This window comes from Choloepus didactylus, chromosome X (assembly GCF_015220235.1).
Source record: "Choloepus didactylus isolate mChoDid1 chromosome X, mChoDid1.pri, whole genome shotgun sequence".
Lineage (NCBI taxonomy): Eukaryota > Metazoa > Chordata > Mammalia > Pilosa > Megalonychidae > Choloepus > Choloepus didactylus.
Window position 1 is genome coordinate 130,762,403 of NC_051334.1, and position 19,165 is coordinate 130,781,567.

Sequence of the window (19,165 nt, forward strand, 5' to 3'; positions counted from 1 at the left end):
GATTAACTGAACAAATATTAGAAATCTCTTTCATGAACCAAAACAAATGTATGACACTATAACTAGAAGTTAATAGTAGAGGGGCATACAGGGAAAAAAATACACCTATTGCAAACTATATACTACATTTAGTAGCATTTTAACATTCTTTCATCAACAGTAACAAATGTACTATACCAATACTGTGAATCAATAATGGAGGGGGGCTGTGGTTAGGGGTATGGGGGGATTGGAGTTTCCTTTTTTGTCTTTATTTCTTTTTTGGAGTAATGAAAATGTTCTAAACATTGAAAAAAAAATGAATTGTGGTGATGGATGCACAGCTGTATGATGGTACCAGGGGCAATTGATTGTACACTTTGGATCTTTGGATAATTGCATGATATGTGGACAATCTCAATAAAAAATAAAAAAAATATACACACAAGTACAAACCTAAGTGGAGCATATACAATCAGGTAATCAGGAAAATACGTGACAGAAGTACATATACATAGTTAAAAAGGGAAGCAATTTAATAAGTGCAGTAGTATTCAAACCTGGATTCACAGTAGAATCACATGGAAAACTTGTACGAAACACTCTTTACTTTTATTTAATTGATTGGTATGAGTCCAAAACATTAGTATTTTTTTAAGTTAATCCTGTTGATTCTAAAGTACAGCAAAGGTTGAGAACCACTAGAATAGTGGAAAGAACCTAATAATGTGGACTTTGGTATTAGATCTGGGTTCAAATTCTAGTTCCACAGCTCACTAATTGTATGACCTTGATCAAGTTAATAGAGTTTATCTATAAATTGGGAATATTATGAAGATAGTTTTGAGGAGTAAATTAAACATCATATGTAAAATACCTAGTAGTATGCATGGTATACATAAAGAACACATTTATCAGATTCCCAGAATATAGAAGTATCATGTACAATTTATTGGAAGTATGTATAGATGGAGGAACACACCTCTTTCACTCTTTACTCCTTCCTACTGGCTGAAATGTGAATGTGATGATTTGTGCTCAGACATCTTGGACCAGGAAGTGATCCAGAACAAGGAAGTACTGAGAATGGAAGAGTAATAGGATAGACTGAGGAGTTGGATGATCATGAAACAACCATATCAGTCCTGGGCAGCTTCCTTACAAATTTTAAGTAATAGAGAAATAAGCTTATACTTTCTTTGAGCCACTGTTACTTGTTGTATCTACCTGATACAACAGAAAAATGATTAAATATATAGTCATGCTTTAAAACACCCTTGATGGGCCAAAAACTGAGAAGAATCCTTCAAAGACAGGAAGTAGATGGGATCAGATTAAAGAAGGAAACTGCAGCCCAGGATATGTATGGGAGAATATGGTAAAATATTGTTATAGATAATGAAAGCTACCCTAAGAATTCTCATGCCAAATGGTGAAAACAATGACCATGAAGGGGCTTAGAGGCAACCATTTTGCATAACAGTAAGAAAAACCAGAAACTCAACTTTTGTCCATCCCTCCACCCCCTACTCGAACCAACTAGCAGTAACAGAAGGATCTATCAGAATTGAAAGTGTAGTGTCTTGGGTAATGGGCAATGTCCAAATAGATTATAGTATTTAGGAGAAACAGGAAGGCACACAGATTCACCTGGGTACCCTTCCTTGTGGCATGTTCTCCATCTCCCCCACTCTCACTAGAAGCAGTAGCTACTTCTGTCTCCCCTTATTTCGGTTTGCTAAAGCTGCCAGAATGCAATATATCAGAAATAAATTGGCTTTTACAGTGGGGGTTGATTAGTTCACAAATTTACAGTTCTAAGGTCATGAAAATATCCCATTTAAGGCATTAAGAAGTAGATTCCTTCTCTGAGGAAAGGCCAGTGGCATCCAGGGTTCCTATGTCACATCAGAAGGCATATGGCAATGTCTGTTAGTTCTTCTTCTCCTGGTTTCTGGTTTCAAACTGGCTTTCTCTGAAATGTCTCTGGACTTCTGTCTCTCTTGGATTAGCATCTCCAAACATCTCTCTGTCTGCGTCTCCAAGTGTCTGGGTCTGTGTCAGCTCTGAGCTCTCTCTCTCTCTCTCCCTGAGCTGCCTTAAGGACTCCAATAAACTAATTAAGACCCACCTTGAATGGGCAGGGTCATAGCTAAATGGAAATAATCTAATCAAAAGATCCCACCCACAGTAGGTCTGTACTCACAGGACTGGGTTAAAGGAGCATGGCTTTTTCTGAGGTACATAACAGTTTCAAACTGGCATACCCCTATTCTCTGAAATAGGCTGCATAAAGAGAATGGGAAGATAGTTTAATAAGAAACATCAACTACAAAGAGAAACATGTAATAAGAGACTCACAAAACATTTAATTAAATCAAATACCATGAAATAGAGACAATAAGCTTAACAAATGAAAGGATTTTTGCCAGAGAAATAGAGCCCTCACAATGTGCATATAAAAATGATAAATCCTCAGAATGATAGGAAAAGATATCACATTTATGAAAGAACAATTAATTTTGACAAAAAAAGTAAATATGGAAAATAGGTGGTTTTGAAAATAAACAACTTAGTTGAAATTAAAATGTTCAGTAGATGGATTGAACAGCAGTATGGACATGAAAGAGATTAAGTCAGTGAGCTGGAAACTTGGGCTGAGGCATTCTTCCAGAGGATAGTACAAAGAAAGAAATGAATAGAAAGTATGAAAAGAAAGGTGAGAGGCATGAAGAATAGATCAACTGAGAAATTTCCACATTTTCTTATAGAAGTTACATTAAATTGAAATAGAAAGGATGGAAGGAAAGCAATGTATGAAGAAGTAATAGTGACAAATTCCCCTGAAATGATGTCATTAATCTTCAGATTTAAGGGACTTTCTGAGTGCTAAAGAGTATGATTTATAAAAACAAGAACAGTAAAACAAACAAACAAACAAAAACCCTAAATCCAGACACATCACAGTGAAGTTTTAGAGCATCAGGGAAAACAAGAAAATACTAAAATCTTTCAGAGAGAAAATAAACACCACCTACAAAAGAACAAGAATCAGTTGGACATCATGCTTCCCAATGGCAAAAACAATTTCAGGAAAGCAATGGAGCAATATCTTCAATCTGATGAGTGAAAATAATTTTAAACCTTGAATTTAATGCCAAACCAAACTGTTACAGAAGTGGGAGGAAGACATAAAGAAGTTTTGGACACATAAGAATCCAGAAGATTTACCACCCACAGAAACACTTAGAAAAAATTATTAGAGAACATAATTCAGCAAGAAGAAAACTAACTTGTGGAAAGTAATGATGTGAAATAAATAATGCTAACTCAAATATGTATTACTTATATAAATAACAATTAATTTTTAAACTATGAAATATAACCTATATCCCATCTCTGAGAAAGTTTGGCAAGTGTAAGGGCAGTGAAAGGTGTTACCCATAAATTTTACTTGTGCCAAGCAAAACACAGAATTCTCATTCTATATCAAAAAAGGGGATGTGAATGTTTATGTTGCTCTTCCAGAAGTTTAGAAGAGTGCTGCTGGAGGACTCAGTTCCCCTCCATATTTGCCACTCTAGGTGGTCTCTCTTTGTGGGCTAGTTTGGGTTGTCTCACAGCATCATGACTGGATTCCCCTGATCAAGTGTCTCAAAGAAGCTGTGTCTTTTTTATGACTTAGCTTTGCACATAATGTAACATCATTTATAATGTACTCAGTTGATGGAAGCATTCACAAACTCCCACTCAGATTCAAGGGGAGGGAATATAGAGCCCACCCTTCAGTAGAAAGAGTGTTAAAATCACATTTTAAGAAGAATTTATGAGATGAGAGATATTGTTGCATTCATTTAAAAAGATACGATCTTTCATATAATTGAAATTTGGGAGTTTAAAAGGGCAAATGTCAGGTGGGATCCCAGAGATCCCTCTGCCTATAGAATTGTGCAATAGCTACCCTTACTATCAGCCAGCATCCTTCAAAATACTTTAGCCATCAAAAATGAAGATTGTGATTCCTTCTTCCCAGATGCTTGGATAGGATTCAATTTTTCTTATTAGAAATGACTGTATGTCCAAAAACCAAATGATCTGCCTTATGAGACAGTGAGCTCTGTACAATCCATTCTGTCAGATATTTTATATTCATTATCACATTAAATGTCACAATGAACTTGAGTGATTATTTTTGTGCCCATTTTCCAAACTGAGAAAGGCTAAGTTAGGTGGTAGAGTCAGAATTCAGATAGAGATCTGTTCCGTAAGCTGAAGCTGCCATTATACAAAGCACCAAAAATGGATTGGCTTTTATAAAGGTGATTTACCAGGTTACAAATTTACAATTCTAAGGCCGGAAAAGTGCCCAAACTAAGGCATCAACAAGAGGATACCTTCACAGAAGGAAGGCCAACAGAGTCCGGAACACCTCTGTCAGCTGGGAAGGCATGTGGCCAGTGTCTGCTGGTCCTTTGCTCCTGGGTTGCATTTCAAAATGGCTTTCTCCAAAATGTCAGTGGCCTTCTGTCCCTCTTAGCTTCTCTCAGCTCTCTGCTTGGTTCTCCTGGGGCATTTTTCCCTAAGCATCTGGGAGTCCTCTCTTAGCTTCTCTGGGGAGAACTCTGGGCTTCATCTCTTAGCTTAGCATCTCCAAACGTTCTTCTGTCTGCATCTCCAAGCATCTCCAAGTGTCAGTGCCCGTGTCAGCTCTTAGCGTCTCTCCAAATGTCTCTCCCAGCTTCTGTTAAAGGAGTCCAGTGATCTAATTAAGACCTACACTGAATGGGTGTGTGGGGCCACACCCCCATGGAAATGATCTAATCAAAATGTCTCACCTACATTTGGATAAGTCACATCTCCATGGAAACAACCTAATCAAAAAGTCACACCCTAATCAAAAAGACTAATAAGTCTCCCCCCACAAGCTTGCATTAAAGAACATGACTTTTGAGGGGGACATAATATATCCAAACCAGCACAAGATCAGATTCCCAAATCTAACTTTTACTTAATGCACCCTTTGACTCTGTACTGGAAATATTTGAGTATAGGGACCATCAGTTATAGATATTGTAAGAGGGCATTCCTGTACCAAGCAGGAGGTTGGATCAGGACATCTAAACTTCCGTGCAACTCTAAGATCTTAAGTTTCTCTTCTAAACTTACACACCTACTATTTACCAATACTAAATGATTTCTACTCTACAGCATCTTATATATTACAACATCATAAGTTCTTAGCCCTGTGCTGAAAATTTATCCATTTAAACAGAGATATTTTAGTATAGTGATTAAGAGCATGAGTTTTGCAGCCAGACAGACCTTGTTTTTATTCCTGGTTCTGCCATTTACTATCTATGCATTTGTATCAGACAGTATTAATTTAGCTGCCAGTAACAGAAAGCCCAACTAAAAGTGGCTTAAACAAGCCTGGAAGGGCAATCACAGGGTTCTCAATTCTGTGGCTCATCAAGGATCCAGATCTTTCTATATATCCCCTCCACCCTCTCCTGTTTGTCAGCAATTTCTCCTTGCATGAGCCACAAGCTTACAGATATCCTAGGCATTATAATCAGAACTAACCATTTTTAGCAAAGTAGAGGATGTTTCTTCCCATGATAGTCTTTTTATAAACAATGAAAACCTTTCCTGGAAGTTCCTAGGCAGACTTTCCTTCATGTCCCATTGGTCAGAATTTAGTCCAATTTTCATGCTGAAACCAACTACTAGCAAGGGAAATGAGACCACTAATTGACTGAAATTAATTACGATTCACCTCCTTGAGCTTGGAGATTTCACCCTTCCCAGAAAATCATGGATTCACAAAAGGTGAAAAAATTGGGATAATGCTAATAAGGAAGAAGAGGAAGAAATCAACGAGGTTTGTCACAGTTCTTAGCATCTCTGAGTCCAATTTTCCTAATTATAGTGGGGGTTCTCATAGTTTGTTTTTCTTCAAAGAACTGTTGTGATAATTGTATGAGATAACTCTTATTAAGTTGTCAATTGATGAGCTATTAATGCTGTGGTTGATGTTATTTGACTGTTAATTTAACAGATCATCAGTAGCATGTCCTTCCCATATTTCCCTTCTGTCTCCACAGCTTGACATCAATGTGTCATTTAATAGTCAGAAAATGGCTACAACAATTCTCGGAATCACATGCAGATAATGTTTCTGACCCATTTCCCTATTTGTAAAGTTGAGATATTCATATTTAATTCAAAGATATGTTGTGAGAAGTAAATGAGATCATGCATAAAAGAGTTCAATGAAGTTAGCTATTACTGTTGCTGTTATTGACATCAATAACCTTTTGATAGGGCATGACATAATTTCAAGCTCATAGCAAGTGCTCAGCAAATGGTAGCTTTTGTAAATAAATATTTTCATGCCCAGTCCGGGCAACAATGAGTTGGGAAATCTTGACTTTGGGTTAAGCAAAACCTTCTTGGATAGGACATCAAAAGCACAAGCAACAAAACAAAACCTAGACACTGTATTTCATCAAAATTAAAAAAAAAACTTGTGCTGAGGATGCCATCAAGAAAGTGAAAAGACAACCCACACAAAGGGAGAAAATATTTGCAAATCATATTTCTGATAAAATCAAGTATCAAGAAGATATAAAGAACTTTTAAAACTCAACAACAAATATACAAGAAATCCAATTTTAAAAATGGCCAAAGAATCTGATTAGAAATTTCTCCAAATAAGATATATAATACCAGTAAGATATACAATGGACAATAAACACATGAAAAGATGCTCAACATCTTTAGTCATCAGGTAAAGGAAAATCAAAACAACAATGAGATACCACTTCAAACTTACTAGGATGACTAGAATCAAAAAGTGTATAATAACAAGGTTGACAAGTATGTGGAGAAACTGGAACCCTCAGCATTGCTAGTGGGAATGTAAAATGGTACAACCATTTTGTAAAACAGTCTGGCAGATCCTCAAATGGTTAAAAACAGAGTTACCATATGACCCACCAGTTCTACTTATAGATATGCACTTAAGAGAAAGAAAAATATATGTCCACACAGAAACTCATGCAAAAAATATTCAGAACAGCATTATTTATAATAGCAAAGTGTAAAAACAACCTAAATGCCCACCAACTGATGAATGGTTTAAAAATTTGGTATATTCACACACTGGAATATTTTTCAGCCATAAAAAGGAATGAAGTAATAAATGTGCTTTACAACATGAATGAAACTTGAGAACATGCTAAGTGAAAGAAGCAAGACAAAAAAGGTAACATATTATAAGATTCCATTTATGAAATGTCCAGAAAAGGCAAATCCACAGAGACAGAATGTAGATATGGGTTGGAGGAATAGGGAGAGAAGGGAGAGTAACTACTAATGGAGAAAGGGTTTCTTTTGGGGGTGATGAATGTGTTCTGAAATTGTTTATGTTGATGATTGCACAACTCTGTGAAACCATGGAGGTGAGAAGGCAGTGATAATGATATATTTAAGCTACTGAAAAAGAGTAAGACTGCCAGCCAAGAATTCTTTATCCAGCAAAGCTGTCCTTCAAGAATGAGGGAGAGTTTAAGATATTCACAGACAAACAGAAGTTCATCAACAAGAAACCTGCTCTACAAGAAACACTAAAGGGAGCTCTGCAGGCTGAAAGGAAAAGACAGGAGAGAGAGGCATAGAGGAGAGTGTAGAAATGAAGATAATAAGTAAGGGTAAATAAAAGGGTAAAAAGAAAGACAAAAATAAGATATGACATAAAATCCAAAGGAAAAAATGGTTGAAGTACTGCCTTTGCAGTAATAACATTGAAGGTTAATGGATTAAACTCCCCAATTAAAAGTCATTTAAGGGGGGGAATGGATAAAAAAGTATGATCCATGCTCACTTTTGCAACACATATACTAAAATTGGAATGATACAGGGAAGATTAGAATGGCCCTTGAGAAAGGATGACATGCAAATTCGTGAAGCATTCCATATTTTTTTTAAAAAGGGTATGATCCATCTACATGCTGTCTACAAGAGACTCACCTTAGACCCAAGGACACAAAAAGATTGAAAGTGAAATGTTGGAAAAGATATTCCATGCAAACAGTAACCAAAAAAGAGCTGGGGTACTTATATTAATATTGGACAAATAGACTTTAAATGCAAAACTGTTATAGGAGGCAAAGAAGGACATTATAATTAATAAAAGCATAAACCCACCAAGAAGCAATAACATTCATAAATATTTCTGCACCTAACTGGAGTGCCACAAAATACATGAGGCAAACACTGGAAAAACTGAATGGAGAAATAGACACCTCTACAATAATAGTTGAAACTTCAATACATCACTATCAACAATGGATAGAATATCTAGACAGAAGATCAAAAAGGAAAAAGAGAACTTGATTAATATGATAAATCAAATACACCTAACAAATATACACATAACTTTTCACCCTGAAACAGCAGGATATATATTCTTCTCAAGCACCTGTGAAACATTCTTCAGGATAGACCACATGTTGGGTTACAAAACAAGTCTCAATAAATTTAAAAAGATTGTAATTTATACAAAGTACTTTCTCTGGCCATAATGGAACAAAGCAGGAAATTCCAATCTGCTGTTGAACTGTCCAGTGAATTTTTCTTCGACTTCAGTATTTCTGTTTCCTTCCTATTGAGAATTTCAAAGAGATTCCCATATTTTTCACTAATTGTTTGCCTCATATCCTTTAGATAATTCTCTTTGTTTCCTTTATCTCTTTGAGCATATTGAGGATCATTTTTTTATTGAGATTGTTCACATACCATACAATTATCCAAAGATCCAAAGTGTACAATTGCCCCCAGTATCATCATACAGCTGTGCATCCATCACAATTAAATTTTTTCAATTTTCAGAACATTTTCATTACTCCAGAAAAGAAAAAAAGATAAAAAAAGGAAACTCCAATCCTCCCATACCCCTAACCACACCCTTCCATTGTTGACTCCTAGTATTAGTATAATATATTTGATGCTGTTGATGAAAGAACATTAAAATACCACTAACTGTAGTATATAGTTTGCAATAGGTATATTTTTTCCCTATATGCCCCTCAATTATTAACTTGTAGTTATAGTGTCATACTTTGGTTCTGGTTCATGAAAGAGATTTCTAATATTTGTTCAGTTAACCATGGACATTGCCCAACACAAGATTCACTGTTTTATACATTCCCATCTTTTAACCTCCAACTTTCCTTCCAGTGATATATGTGACTGTGAGCTTCCTCTTTCCACCACATTCATGTACCATTCAGCACTGTTAGTTATTCTCAAAAAGTGCTATCATCACCTCTGTTCATTTCCAAACATTTAAGTTCAACCAAGTTGAACATTCTGCTCATACTAAGCAACTGCTCCCCATTCTTTAGCCCCATACTATATCTTGGTAACTTATATTTCATGAGTTTACATATTATGATTAGTTCATATCAATGAGACCCTGCAATATTTGTCCTTATGTGTCTGTCTTATTTCACTCAATATAGTGCCCTCAAGATTGCTTCATCAACCCATTTTTTAAGATGGTTTTGTTCACACACCATGCATTCCATCCTAAGTAAACAATTGATGGTTCCCTGTATGGTCACATAATTATGTATTCACCAGAATCACTGCTATCTATATAAGGACATCCCCATTTCTTCCACAAAGCAGGAGGAAGAGTCAAAGAAGGTATAGAGACAAAAGAAAAAGAAAAAAGAAAGAGAAAATAAAAACATGACAGCTAAGAAGCAACAGAAGGAAATATACCAGTAAAGTAGAATAGTCAGACAAAATTACCAATGCCAAGAGTCCCATACCCCTCACTTATGTCCCCCTCTTATATGCATTTAGCTTTGGTATATTGCCTTTGTTAGATTAAAGGAAGCATAATACAATGCTTCTGTTAATTACAGTCTCTAGTTTGCCTTGATTGTCTTTTTCCCCAATACCTCCCTATTATTAGCACCTTACAAGGTCGACATTCATTTGTTCTCCCTCATGAAAAAATGTATTTGTACATTTTATCACAATTTTTGAGCACTCTAGGTTTCACTGAGTTATACAGTCCCATTCTTTATCTTTCCTCTTTCCTTCTAGTGTCCCACATGCTCCTAATCTTCCTATTTCAAGCATACTTACAGTCATCTTTGTTCAGTGTACTTACATTGCTGTGCTGCCATCACCCAAAATTGTGTTCCAAACCTCTCACTCCTGTCTTTTCCAATCTGTAGTGCTCCCTTTAGTATTTCCTGTAGAGCAGGTATCATGTTCACAAACTCTCTCATTTTTGTCAGAGAATATTTTAAACTGTCCTCATATTTGAAGGACAGTTTTGCCAGATATAGGATTCTTGGTTGGTGGTTTTTCTCTTTCAGTATCTTAAATATATCACACCACTTCCTTCTTGCCTCCATGGTTTCTGCTGAGAAATCTGCACATAGTCTTATCAAGCTTCTTTTGTATGTGATAGATCACTTTTCTTTTGCTGCTTTCAGGATTCTCTCTTTATCTTTGATGTCTCATAATCAGATTATTAAGTGTCTTGGCATAAGCCTATTCAGATATATTCTGTTTGGGGTATGCTGCGCTTCTTGGATCTGTAATGTTATGCCTTTCATAAGAGACGGGAAATTTTCATTATTTCCTCTATTATTGCTTCTACCCCTTTTCCCTTCTCTTTTCCTCTGTGACACCCATGACACATACATTCATGCATTTCATGTTGTCATTCAATTCCCTGAGATGGTGCTCATATTTTTCCATACATTTCCCCATCAGTTGTTTTGTGTGTAGGATTTCAGGTGTCTTGTTCTCCAGTTCCTGAGTGTTTTCTTATGCCTCTTGAGATCTGCTGTTGCATGTCTCCATTGAGTCTTTCATCTCTTGTGTTGTGCCTTTCATTTCCATAGATTCTGCCAGTTGTTTTTTCAAACATTTGATTTCTACCTTATGTACACCCAGTGTTTTCTTTATAGCCTTCATCTCTTTTGCCATATCTTCCCTAAACTTTTTGAATTGATTTAGCATTAGTTGTTTCAATTCCTGTATCTCAGTTGAATGTAAGTTTGTTCCTTTGACTGGGCCATATCTTTGTTTTTCTTAGTGTAGGTTATAGTTTTCTGTTGTCTAGGCATCTGGTTTTCTTGGTTACCCCAATCAGGTTTTCCCAGACCAGAATGGTCTCAGGTCCCAGAAGGGGACAATATTCAGTATCAGGTTTCCCTGAGGGTGTGTCTTAGAAGATTGGCACATGCTGTGAGGCCTCAAGCTGCTGTGCTTTGTCTAACCTTCCCAGCAGGTGGCAACTGTCAGCCTGTATCTCCTGGCTGGTGTAAGGAGGTGTGGCCTGCTTAGTTTCTGTTTTGGCTATTTTCCCCCAGGCTCTGCAGTCTGGTTCTGAATGGAAGGCTGGTAGTACAGCTAAGCACCACCTCCTTCCTGTTAAGGAAGACACACCCCCTAGGGAGATTTCATCTGCATTTAAATAGGTTCTTTGTCTCTCTGTCTCTGCTATCTCCACCCTTGTCTGGGTCAGAGTGCTGTGAACTGAAAATGGCTGTGGCTTTCTCCACTGCAGAGTGATGCAAACTGAAAATGGCTGAGGCTTTCTCCACTGCAGAGTGCTGTGAACTGAAAATGGCTGAGGCTTTCTCCACTGACTGCTCGGGTTGAAAGAGAGAAAAAGGGACAAAAATCCCCCCTTTCAGGGTCAGTCCATGGCCCCCAGTTTCACCCATCAGCCAGAGATAGCATCTGGTCCTCTAGGCTCCCCCTCCCAGGAAAGAGAAGTCCCCTGGCTCTTCAAGGTCAGTCATCACTAAAAGCCTCTGTCTGCTTGTTGGGGATTTGTAGCTTGTATTGAGCAGTCCACGTTTGCCAATTAAAATCCCAGTTGGAGCTGGACTGGGGTGTATTTGCTTGTTCAGAGAGTGTTGTTCTCTATCACAGTGAAGCTTTGCAGTTCAGGCTGCCATGAGGGGAGAGGGCTCCCAGCTCATGCCCCCAGTTTCTACTCACAGATTCCACACTGTGATCTCAGGCATTCCTCCCAATTCAAGTTGGTGCATGATGTGTGGACAGTCATGGTTGCCCCCCAGCAGCTATTCCAGATCATTTACTATTTGTTCCTGGTTGTTTATTAGTTGCTCCAGGGGGACTAGAAGTTAGTCCTTCCACTCCTCACTATGCCTTCATCTTCTTCTGTCTCTGAGGATCTTTTTTTTTTTTAAAGTCTCTGGTAAGTCCAAAGTCTGGTCTTCTTCATTGATGGTTTCTGGAATTTATATTCTTCCTTTGGATGGGCCATCATTTCCTGTTTGTCTTGCAGTCTTCTGTTGCACACTGTACATTTTAGTATTTTAAAGTATTAACTATGGAATTTATTCCCTTAGCTGTATGTTCCTTGAGTTTGTATTCAGCCAGTGGGATAGACATAGATTTTTCTGGAGTGCCAGGAGCTAATCAAAACAAACAAACCAAAGCAAAAAACACATTTCACTGATTTACCAATTGGATTTGCTTTGGCTGGTGCTCTATTTCAGAGCTTTGCCCTCTTATCAAGAAGAGCAACCAAAAACAAATGCAAAGTGTGGGGCCCTCTCTTTCATATGTGAGCCTGAATGGAGCAGGAGCCATGGAACTTGTTTCTTTTCCTGGTCTTATGCTTGCTAAAGGCATTAGGAATTTCCACTTACAGTTTACAGGAGTTCAAGTGAATAGCCCTCCCCTCCCTTTGAAATAGACTTTTTTCCCCTCCTGGGGTCTCTCTTGAATGAATAATGCAGGTAGTCCTTTACCTCAAGTTGTTTCAACTTAATTGTTTCTCATACTGCCCCAGCTGTCTGCAAGCCATTTCTCTGCCTTCATGACAAACTCTGGGTAGGCAAGCCTGGGACAATTTCCCAGCTCAGTCTCTCAGACTTCCACCTGATACATTGGCACTGACATACATGCACCCTAGCATTTGCACAGGGGCCACTCCACTCCCTCTGGAACAGGGACAGGGACCCACAATGGGAGCAAAAACTGGTTCCACCCCCACTTTGGAAGGGACCAGCAAGGACATTAGGAGCTTCTTCTTTGGCTATTGAAGCAGTGTTTTCTTGATAAAGCACTTGCCCAGTTAAAAAGCCCTTTAACTGTTTTCCATAGTTTTGAGGGAGTTACTCTCTTAAGATATCTCTGCCACTTTTGCCCCATGGGAATTGGAACAATGGCTGCTCTCAGAGTCGGTGCACAGCAATTTGAAATAGCTGGTCAAAAGTAATGATCAGTGATCAGACCACACACCTCCAGAATTTAGAGGACCAGGTCTTTTTGTCCCATCTTAGCATCGGCAAGCTGTGCCAGGAGTACAAGCTCCAGACCTCACTGCTGTCCACTTCAAGACTGGAGAAGGGGGGATGATAGCTGTGGAAAGCCGCCTCCCGAATCGGGCCTAGCGTATGCGCTGCAGCCTGCTCTAGAGTTACCCCCGCCCATCGAGTGAGCCAAGATGGCGCCTGCATCCTGTTTCTGCATAGTGACGCATGTATCCGCCACCCGCTCCTACCAATCGAAATCCTGTATACGCGATACTAGCCTAGAAGCTTATTGGTTGTTAATTGTGTATAAAAGGTCTTACCCGGACGGGGTAGGGTGAGACAGCCCACAAGGAGCCGTGCCTGACGGCCACATCGAGGCTGCTCTCCCACGAGGCGCCGTGCCCCGTGTGGGAACCAGTAACACAGAATGTTCATCTAGCTGTAGTAAAGGGCTTGCTTTCACAACTGCCGTGTGGTTCGAGTCGTGATTCATGACCAGGTTAGTTCGCGCAGTCTGCATCTCTCTCTCTCCTTCCCTGTTTCCCCTCGCCGGCCGGGAACCGGGGACCGAGCGGGGCAGCGCCGGACAGATAGCCACTATAGAGTGGATGAAACTCATCAGTATTTATCACAATTTATCAGCTTCTTCCTCCTAATCCTCCCTGGATGCTGCACAGTGTTCCACTAGACTCCAGAGCTTCAAAATATTTGATTCATATAGTACCTATAGTTCCTGCAAGTTCAATAGTTGTTTCCATGGAGGGAATGATTCCTGGAGCTTCCTATGCCACCATCTTCCCACAATCCTCCCACTGCAAATGTTTTGAGTTTGAAATTATTTCAAAATTATAAATTTAAATTAAAAAAATGAAAGAAAAAATCCTCTACTGAAAAAGACAGAACTTTCATATCTATCAGTTATCTGGAATTTTAAAAAACAATTTTTCTCTTTGCAAAATAGCTCAAAGATAATGAACAGGCCTCAGTCAGATAACCCCAAAGGGTGCTCTACAGACAACGCATGGTTTTCCATTAAAATACATTTTTCCTACTGTGTGTTAAAATTCATAGAACTGTATATCCCCAAGTCAATTTTATCTTACAATAATTTTAAAATTAAATTCACAACATGACTTCATGATAATAAGTGATCAGAATGAAAATGGAAATACCAAATAGGAGCCTATTTCTGTTGTCCATACTGAACATAGTGGCGACTAAGGTTATTGCTGACACCATGGACAAGGAAAGAAGCCAATTGATTTGAGATTTTGAAGGTTACATCACACATTGAAAGGAACTTTGAATGACATTTTCCAACAGGGCCATTTATGTGTTGAGAGGAGCTGTGTCCAGGGCACAGGCATCCCTTTGGGCTGGGATGAGGGGTGGCTAGGGCCTGACACCATCTCAGGGAACAGATCACTAAGCTAAGATCCAGTTCACCAGGTCACCATGTGGGAGACATCCACATTCCTTACTCCTGCCCCCCACTCCTACAAATCTCAAGAATTTGCAAAAGAATTGAAGGTAAACCTTCCAAGAGCTTTTGAATACCTAATTGAAATACCCCAGGTACCTCCTCAAATTGTATACATGAACACAAAAAAGCAATGTGAAAAACTTTAATCCAAAACTGGAAGTAGCCCAGGTGAGTATCAATAGCAGAATGGATAAACAAACTGGTACACTCATACAACGAATTATTATCCAGCAATGAAAACAGTGAACCTAGTGATACACTCAACAACATGGGTGAATGAATGAAAGAAGCCTTCCATAAAGAGATCACATAGTATGCTTCCATTATATGAAATTCTAGGAGAGGTAAAACTAATCTGTGTTAGTAAAAAATCAGAACACTTGTTACTTCTAAAGAGTGTTGCATGTGGGGAATGACTGGCAAGGGGCATGAGGGAAATTTCTCATGGTGATGGCCGTGCTCTGCATCATGATAGAGGTTTGGATTACACAGTTGTATATATATGTGAAAACCCAGCCAAAGAACCATTTGAGATGTGTGCATTTTGTTGTATATATATTTTCCATCAAAAAATATTAAAAGAACCTTAAACAATTATTCAACTCTAGCTAATAACTTGCATGCTGAAGGGTTTAGGGGGAAGGGTACTGAAATGCATCAAAAAATAAAATGATTGATGGATAAGTATATGATAGATCAAGTAAAACATAAATTGTAGAATCTAGTTGGAGGGCACACAGGTGTTCACTGTAAAATTCTTTCAATTTTTATGGATCTTTGAAAATTTCATAATAAAATCCTGGAAAATTTTATCTGAAATCCTCCCCACTAAAAAAATAAAGCAACAGATAAGATCCTTCATGAATCCAAACAAGCAGCTCTCAGCTAAAGCTGAAATGCACTACATAGTTTCAGTACTAGAAAAGAAGATCAAGGTGAAATACAAAATTAATCAGGGGTAAATCTTGGTGTCTTTCAAATGGTTTTCAAGGCTTGGCTTTACCTTTTGGTGGGGGGGGGACATTAATTCTTTGAAAGACAAGAATCAGCACTTTTAGAAGATAAAAAAGGATGTAAGTGCTGATTTCCAGATTCATTAAACTGTATGAGTGTGTGCAAAAGAAAAAAAAAAAAGTAAAAAGAAAAAAAAAAAACAACAGGCATGACTACCTCCCGGGTTGCTAAAAGAGCCCTTCTCTCTCTCATTTCCCAGGTTGTGCATTGTGTACTTTATCAGGGGATTAGGAAAGATCCTCTGGTCCCCCTCTCCAAATGTTAAATACCCTGTCCATGTCCTTTCCCCCAGATTGAAAACTGATCCTAGCCTTAAGTTAAAACTTTGATCCCTGTTAAATGTTAGAAAGACTCTATAGTGTAAGATCTAAATGCAGTTAAGTGTGGGGTGATGGTGGGAGGCTGGTGGGGAGACTGCTTAAGTAACTTTAGTGTCTTGGAACAAGAATGGGGAAGAAAAAGCAGGAGGAGATGACCACTTCAATAATTCCTACACTTACATGTTGCCCTTCTGAAAAGATTTTTAAAAATATATATACAAATAATGCAGTTCATTTTCAACAAATTTGAAAATCTTTTCAAACCAAAGGATAAAGTAAAAATCAGCCATTATCTTATCACTCAGAGATTGTATATTGCCATCCAGGTTTTTTCTTTCTATGCATCCTTATTTTTAATTACTTTATTTGAGATAATCAGAGATTCACGTATAGTTGTAAGAAGAAATACAGAGAGATTCTATGTATTTATTACCCAGATCACCCCAATGGTAACATCTTACAAAACTATAGTACAATATCATAATGGGGATATTAACATTGATACAGAACATTTCCATCACCACCAGAATCCCTCATGTTACCCATTTATAGCCACATCCACTTCATTCATACCGCAACCCCTTCTTATTCTGGCAACAATTAATCCGTTCTCAATTTCCATAATTTGTGTCATTTCAAGAATAAACGGATTCATACAGTACATAGCCTTTTGGGATTGACTGTTTTTTCTCTAAGCATGATTATCTAAGATTCACCTATGCTGTTGATTTTATCAATGCTCATTCTTATTTATTGCTGAGTAGTATTCCACAGTATGGATGTATCACAATTTGTTTAAACATTCACCTGGTGAAGGACATGTGGGCTATTTCAGTTACTGGCAATTATTGTAACTGAGAAGTTAGGATTTAGGGGGTGATTATGACTACTGAGTCAGTATATATATATATAGTTATATATATAATAATATAGATATAATAATATATATATTCCTTTTATTTTCTGGCATATTAGAATAGAGGGAAATACCTGAAATCTCTGAACTGTAATCCAGCTGCCTTGATCTCTGATAATGGTTGTATAACTACATAGCCTTTATCTTGTGATTGTAAAAACCTATGACTGACCTTAACTTATACCCCCTTATCCTGTTTTTCATTTTTAGAGTCTTATGATCACTAAAGACAGTCCCTAATGTTTATTAATGAAAGGCTTTGAGCCAACCCAGAATTAACCCATCCCAATTCCAAATCATCTCTAACCTTGTCATCTTGAATCATCATGACCATTATCCTAAAACTTGCCAATCTTCTGGTACTATAAAACCATCAGAGTTATTGTGGTTTGGGGAGACAGATTTTTAGGCCAATAGACTGCCTGATCTCCTGCTTTGCACCTAACAATGAACTCTTTTTCTGTTTGAAACCCCAGTATCTCAGGAATTGGTTGTTTGAGTGCATCAAGCAGAGAACCTACCACTTTTGATCAGTATCAATTTGGCAACCCAGATGGGACCAAAGTTCCTAAGAAGTCCACTGCTCCAAGTTCTGGAGCTCCAGAGGGACAGGTAAACAGGTAATTGAACCTCTTGTGGCTGCTGGACTCTTTTTAGTCTACAGGCTCAGCAACAAGGTTTTTCTCTGTTCTACCAACATTCCAGATGGTCAGTGCCTTAAAAAAACTTCAAAGAGAGAAACCATTCCAAGTCTAGACATCAGACTGGTTGAGTGGGTCATCAAGGTAAAGGCAGGTCAGGAAGTCAGTATGGCAGTTTGAGTCTCCTGGACCTGGCTTTGAGGCCCAGTCCTCCTTCCAGAATGATCCCCCTTTGCTTTGACCTCTACACCTTTTGGGTTTCTTTGGGGTTCAAGGCCCTGACCAGAATTTGACTATTGAGTATACTCCTAGAAAATAAATAATACAACAATTAATTGTTAGTTAATGAAATTTTATGATGACTGTTTAACTGTTAATTGGTGTGTTACTTAAATATAGTAAGTGAAAAGTGTCTGTTTAAATTTGTTAGTTGGTGTGTACTGAATCTGTATTGTTCAAGTGTTCCTAATTGGTTTCTTATTGTGGGAAATTGTAATTCTAATAGCATTCTTCAATGTAGCCCTTTGTGCTATATTTCAAAACATTGGAAAAATTTTAGTTATGAGCCTATCAGAAAACAATAAAAAATAGTTTACTTCTGTAACCTCAGTATGATATAAAATCAGGAAAGAAATGGCCTGAAAATCATTCTATAGAAAAGGACACTGGTTAGAGTTGTTCTGCAAAAGAGAGCAGAAATGAGATGAGCTGATGTATATTCAGTCCTTTATTTGCCTCTCTCAAAAGTATGTTTCTGTGTTTCTGTGTTTTTTTTGTGACTAACTTTCTACTTTTGTCTGTCTGCTTGTTCAATGTATATTTTCATACATACAGATCACAATAGCAAATTAACAAAAAAAAACAAAAAAAGAGCTCTTTTCAAATTGCTTAAACATAAGTAATTGCATATATATATAGTTCCAGTTTGCTAGAGCTGCCATTATGCAAAATACCAGAAATGAATTGGCTTTTATAAAAGATGTTTATTTGGCTACAAATTTACAGTTCTACACCCATAAAAGTTTCCAATATAAGGCATCAACAAGAGGATACTTCACTGAAGAAAAGCCGATGGCATCCAGAAAACCTCTGTTAGCTGGGGAGGCATGTGCTGATCCTTTGCTCCTGGGTTCTGGTTTCAAAATGGCTTTCCCCAAAATGTTTCTGAGATTGTCTCTCTTAGCTTCTCCAGAGCAAACTCTGGGCTAGCATCTCCAAATGTCTCCAAGCATCTCCAAATGTCAGCATCAGTGTCAGCTCTTAGCTTCTCTCCAAAATGACCCTTTCAGCTGCTCTGAGCTCCTTCTGTCTGTGAACTCTCTTTTTTTTTTTTAATTCAGTTTTATTGAAATATATTCATAAACCATACAGTCATCCATGGTATACAATCAACTGTTCACAGTATGATCATATAGTTATGCGTTCATCACCACAATCTATTTCTGAACATTTTCCTTACATCAGAAAGAATCAGAATAAGAATAAAA

The 19,165-nt window shown here is 37.8% G+C and overlaps 1 non-coding gene across 1 annotated transcript; it reads left to right on the top strand.

The window, feature by feature from the left end:
* The first annotated feature begins 7,856 nt into the window (after nucleotides 1-7,856).
* On the top strand, nucleotides 7,857-7,963 carry LOC119523952. Its single transcript, XR_005214752.1, has one exon. It is a non-coding gene; the product is annotated as a U6 spliceosomal RNA (small nuclear RNA).
* The last annotated feature ends 11,202 nt before the right edge of the window (nucleotides 7,964-19,165 follow it).